This window comes from Panicum virgatum, chromosome 2K, assembly GCF_016808335.1.
Source record: "Panicum virgatum strain AP13 chromosome 2K, P.virgatum_v5, whole genome shotgun sequence".
Classification (NCBI taxonomy): domain Eukaryota; kingdom Viridiplantae; phylum Streptophyta; class Magnoliopsida; order Poales; family Poaceae; genus Panicum; species Panicum virgatum.
In genome coordinates, this window is record NC_053137.1 from 63,167,561 (window position 1) to 63,174,012 (window position 6,452).

Sequence of the window (6,452 nt, forward strand, 5' to 3'; positions counted from 1 at the left end):
GAGCGCTGATGAAGAGCACCGAGTCCTTGGCCGACATTACGACCAGGCTGCTCGGGATTGCGAGGAGCAGCCCCCAAACCTTAAGGGTCCGGCGAGATGTCCTTCTCGCAAGCTTTCTTCTAGCGTCTCCTCCACCGAAGACCCTGCGGGGGGGGGGGGGGAGCAAGCTGGCGGACATCACCCTCTGCACCATCTCCCCAAGAGCGACATTGTCACCAAGAGGGACGATGCGAAGAACGGCCACCAAACCTGGTACCGACACCATGGTCAGGTGTCTCAACGCCCCTTCAGGCTGAGGGACATCGCAGAAGCAGGAACCCACATGCCCAATGTTCTTCTACTAATCCCACTGAAGCCGAGGGACGGTGAGCACGCCCTTTCCAGCTTTCCCCCGCCGCTCACAAGAATTCTTCTAGCCTCAAAGCCTAAAGAAGCCAGGCCACCCCGTCTGGGGGACGGCCGAAAGGCAAAGGGACACATTACGAGACTTAGGCGAAGCTAGAAGTAAGAACAGGGAAATTGGAGAGGAAAGGGAGTCCCACGACCCCTATTTATAGCTGTGTCGGGCGCCAAGCTTCAAGCCTGTCGCAGGGGGAAGGCTTGGACCGCCCGTGACGGCGCGGCACCCCACGAGCGAAAGATGCCCTCGGTTACCGTGCCAAGACGTGACTGGACAAAGCAAAGCCGAGCTCCTGGACGCTGAGCGGCCCAGCATCGGCGCTGGACCCTCGACCGCGCCCTGCGTCTCCGCCTCGCTCAAGGGTAGCGGGCCTACCCTCGAGGGAGCGGATCATCTCCGCCTCGCTCGAGGGTAGAGAGCCTACCCTCGGGGGAGCGGATCATCTCCACCTCGCTCGAGGGTAGGGAGCCCACCCTCGGGAGAGCGGATCATCTCCGCCTCGCTCGAGGCCACCCCTCGATGGAAAGGTCGAACGACCCTTCCGCTCACCCGCCCACCGTACGGAGGCATTAAACGCCAACCACTCCTCCAACAGCGCCCGGGTCAGACGGCGTCAGGCCGCCATTCCTCACAGTGGCAGTGACCGGAGTCCCGTCCGCCAACTCCGGTCACTGCTCCACCATCTCGGGCGCTGTGGCAACACTGTGGGAACCTACGACGCAGTGCAAGACGTGCTCAGGCACTGCTCCGGCCACTGTACTGCCAACTCCCCATACCTCCTTCAAGCTTTCCCCTCCGCGGAGCCCTCGAACGGCATGGGCACGACCCTCGGAAGTGGCCCCGACCTTGACTAGGACAGGACTCTGGCCTGCAGGACCCTCGGAACGTCGCCACGACACGCCTGGAGAATGGTACCCCCTACAACAACGACCACGGCGCCCGCTGGAGCTACAAGGACGTCGGCACAATCTCCGCAAGGCCAAGGACGACACCCAGGGCGACGGCCATGCCAGGCACCATACCCCACAGTGTACTTTCCACAGTGCCCGACCATTGGACCCCCGCAATTCGGGGAGAAGACGACGACTTCTACGATTTCCTGTGCATATACACTGCCCCTCCTTGTGCCTATAAAAGGAGGAGGCGGGCTTTCGCTTAGGTATGAGTTCATCCGGATGGATCCTAGCAGCACAACACCTAGCACCACTCACAGAGCACACACGCTCTTCTGAGTCCCGATATTGGCACTCGCCTCAATCAACTCCTCCTCTAGCAGAGACCTTGGAGCTTCCCTCCCTCTCTCGCCTCGCTTGTACCCCCTACTACAAGCACCCCCGGTTCAAGACAGTACAGTGCTCTCGCACACCCCTTTGCTGGATGTACGGCCCCGTGGCCGGAACCAGGATAAATTCGTGCGTGACTGTGTTGCCTCTTGCATCAATCATCTGGGATGAGAAACACGCAGCATCATCACTAGTTGGGTCTGGACCGCTGGGTCAGGACACCGACAGTTGGCCTAGATGGATGCTTCTTCAAAGGAGCAACCAATGAGGAGCATATGCGAGCAGTTGGAAGGGATGACAACAACCAGATGTATCCCATTGCATGGGCTGTGGTGGATAAGGAGAACAATATGAACTGGGATTGGTTCTGTGACTTGCTGTTTAGGGATATTCGAGTTGGTGATAGAAAGGATCGGGTGTTCATCTCTGACCAGCAAAAGGGGATTCTTAATACTGTAGAAAAGTGGGCACCTGAGGCTGAACATAGAAATTGTGCAAGGCACATATATGCAAATTGGAAGAAAGAGCTCTTCAAAAAAGAGTGGCAGAAGTTGTTCTGAGCTTGTGCCAAAGCTCCTTGTCCAATGCTATTCAATCTTGCCAGAGCCAAGTTGGCAAAAGAGACTAGACCAGGTGCTCAGGCAATCGTGAACACTCATCCACAACACTGGAGTAGAGCTTGGTTCAGGTTAGGGAGCAACTGTGATTCAGTGGACAATAATCTCTGTGAATCATTCAACAAATGGATAGTGGAGGCCAGATACTTTCCTATCATCACCATGTTAGAGGCTATTAGAAGAAAGGTTATGGTCAGGATCCAAGAGCAGAGGGACAAATCAGATAGGTTGATGGGTAGAATTTGCCCAAACAAAATGAAAAAGCTGAACACATACATAAAAATGTATGCCTATTGCCATGCCATAAGTAATGGAGCAGATAAATTTGAGGTGAAGCATTGGGATCATAGGTTCACAGGTGACCTTGACAAAATGACTTGCTATTGCAGATATTGGCAACTGTCTGGCTTGCCATGTTGCCATGCAATATCCAGTATCTACTTCAAGACAAACTCTCCGGATCAGTACATTGCAGACTGCTACACAGTTGAGAACTTCCAAAGGACATACACTTACTGCTTGCACCCAGTTGAAGGCCAGGAAAGCTGTCCAATCTCTGATAGACCTAAACTCAAAGCCCCTGGATATATTAAAATGCCAGGTAGTCCCAAGACACAAAGGACTAGAGAAACTCATGAAAAACCAAAGGCAACTAAGGTCTCAAGAGTGGGTTCAGTCATGAGATGTGGGAAGTGCAAATGTACTGGACACAATAGGGCCTCTTATGATAGAAGGAGTGGAAAGAACCAATCTGCTGGAGCTGCATCTGATAATTTTTCATCTGGTAATTTTGGAGCTGCTCCTAGTCCTGCTCCTGCTCCTACATCATCAGTTCCTGCAGCTGCTCCTAGTCCAACTCCCAGTACTCATGAAGCTAGTATAAGCACCAAAAGAAAGCTCTCGGTGACAATTGGAAGCCAAGACTCCACTGGAACGACTGGTTCTATGTCAAAGGTACCTTGTCAAACGAGTTTCACATACAACTTAATTGTCAAATGTTAAAACTTACATTTTTTGTTTATGATTTGTAGGCAAAAAGTCTAGGCTTGGTACATAGCAGGGCAAGGGCAAAGGTTCACACAGGTCCGTCAAGGTCGGCTACAATCAAGCTCCATGCAAAAGCTCCAAATTCAACAGCAGGAGCTAGTGTTACTGTCAATGTGACCTCTGGATCTGCATCGGCACAATGTTCTTCCCAGCAACCACCAAAAAAGAAACTGGCTCAACAGAGGTCCAATGCACCAGGGTCTATGCTTCTCCTTCCTCCATGGGACTCCACAAAGCTTTGAACTGAGCTCCACTGAAAGTTTGCCAAACTGTATGTTAATGTGTACCGTGTGATGTGTGTGCCAAACTCTCTGGCTTGCTGTTTGATGTGAGTGCCAAACTGTACGGCTTCATTTGCTAAGGGTGTGCCAAACTCTTTGGCTTGCTATTTGATGTGTGTGCCAAACTCTATGGCTTGCTGTTGCATGTGTGTGCCAAACTTTATGGCTTAATTTGGTATGGATGTGCCAGACTATATGGAGGTTGTTGTGGTGTGCAAACCCAAAGCCGGGTGGTGGAATGCACCCGCCTAAACCCAGAGGGTGAGTACTCGGGGGTTAGCTAGGATTAGCCCAATCTCCGTGGAAGAATGCGATGAACACAACAGGTTTAGAGTGGTTCGGGCCGCCGGAGCGTAATACCCTACGTCCACTATGTGATATATTGCCTGAGCTTGTGTGCAAGCTGGGGGAGGAGCTATGCCTATCTCTGCATGTGTCAAAACTTGTGGAACCTCGTGTCCCATGAACCTGTGTTCTAGCGGGCGTGCTCTCCCTTTTATATGTCCAAGGGGAGCACGTACACTGAGCGGGGCCCCGACAGGTGGGCCCGGCGATGTATTATAAACTACACTTTGGCCTTCAATGCCTCAGATCCGGAGATCTTGTCGTCGGCTTTCATGCGCAGCTTTTGACCAGGGATGGTCTTTAGCTGTCCTGTCGGAGTAGAGTCTAGCCTCTGAAGCCGCGCGTCGAGGTCATGATGAAGCGCCGAACTACTGACTCAATCCGCTGTAGCAGCGTGCACTGTTGCTCCAGTTAGTAGCTGGTCATCATGACTCGTTGCCCATCCGCGCTGCGCTGAGTCTTTAATGCTTGCCTTGGTAACTGACGAGCCGCCTTGGAAACAGGCGGGCTTACCGTGTTGTCATGTCACGCCTGTCCAACCCGTGAGTGGGTATCCGATGCCCTGCTCTGGCAGCGCACGCCCCAACCACCAGCATTTAATGCGGCAGGAGGGCTGGCGATCCACAGTGTGGACTGACAAAAGCTGCCCCGTGCCCAGCGGTAGCAGAGCACGCCTCAACCGCTCGCACTTAATGCGGGTGGGTGAGAGAGCTTCCAGCGGAAGGCTTGCGCCCGCGCCCGCGTCTGCGTGACACGTGGCGGCTCCGGACCCCTCCCGAGCAGCTAGCTGAGCCGAGAGCTCACAGGGGTCCGGATAGGCACATGGAGGTCCCGGACCCACCTGCGAGGGTCCGTGTCCGCGGCCACAAGTGCTGAGCATTTCCACCTCTGGGATATGTGGTGACACCGGACCCGTCCCCGAGTGGGAAGCGGGTCTGGGACCGTTGGTCAGGTGAGATGGAGCCGGACCCCAGGGGGTCCGGCTGCTCAGCTCCTTAGGGCGTAGTTACGGATAACTACGCGAGTCTTGGCACAGTAGGAGTGGGTACGCCAGTTGCAGGGTACCGACAGAGGCCCTATTCTATCAGCTTTCCAACTTCATTTAATTCAGCCAAGTTTTATGGCTTCAATTATTCCTATGCTGCTACATTCCAGGTTCTCAAACTGAAAAAATATAAGTACATTACTGGAACATATATTCAAACAATAATACACAAACTAGGAGTTGCATTACATGCATCACAAACAAGCTGCATTCCAGTTCTAGCATATCATTTCACACATTACACATACTATCATTACACCAAAAGGCCACAGGTTAACATAGCCAACACATACTTGTCACTACCAGCTAGGTACCACACAGCTAACACTACCAATACGTCTACTACCTTCTGCATCAGTGCCAAAAGAAAACCAGTCAGTCTAGCATACTAAACTAGGCGCATGAACACTGCAACAACAGCAAATGGAACGACCAACCCACACATCCAGAGGCTTCTCTTCACTGACTTCTGTGACATTGCCTTGTTAGCAGCATTGAGAGCTTCATTAGCCGCCTTCAGCTCACTGATTTCCTTCTTTTGCTTCTCCATCTTTACCACCGCATCAGCAAGAGTAGCCTTCAGCTCCATCCTCTCACGCTTCAGGGACCACACTGTATCTCGCAGGTCGATGAGCAGGCCATGGATGAACACATCCACCGGCCCTTCGTACCATCCCATGAAAGAGCAGCCTCCAGACTGCAGCACCAACCCAGACAAAGATTTCAGCGCAAAGTGACAAACCCACCTAAATCCAGCAAAGATCTGTTCACTTACCCGAGCATTGTAGCACTTAAAATACCTCCGTCCAGGATTGTCATCAGTCCAGAAGATCCACAACGCCGCCTTCGTGCCGCAGTGGCAGAGGACAGCCGGCTCATAGTCGAAAGGCCCTCGGCGGTACGGGATAGGCGAATGCCGGTGCCAGGCATCCCTATTCCATGGGCCACGACCGGCACTGGAGCTCCCCGACTGCGACATCCGCCCAGCTCGAGGGAATGGAGGTTGCTAGGGCTCGGGAGGGACGGCGAATCGAACACAAGGAACTCGAGGGAATGGCGGTCGATCCGTCGCCGACAGCCCTCGCTAGGGTTTGGGAGGGGATGGGGAATGGAGGCGTAACGGGAGCGGACGGCGACGTCGGGTGTATATGTGTCGTTCCCCCCTGACAGGTGGGCCTGTGCCACGTCGGACGTTAGGCGTGGCGACAACGTGGCGCCAGGTCAGACAAAACAGCCTCCAAACCCGCTCAAGGAGGACAGGCACCCGGTTTCGGGAGTACGAGGAGCCTGATCGGCCGATTTTATTTTATAGTCCAGGGAGGAAAAGTAGATTCCGCCAAAAGTTCAGACCGGCAGAAAGGAACTTTTTCCTCTAAAAATACCCAGCGTATTTGCAGAGAACGGGCTCAAATTAAGATTAACATATAGCATCAG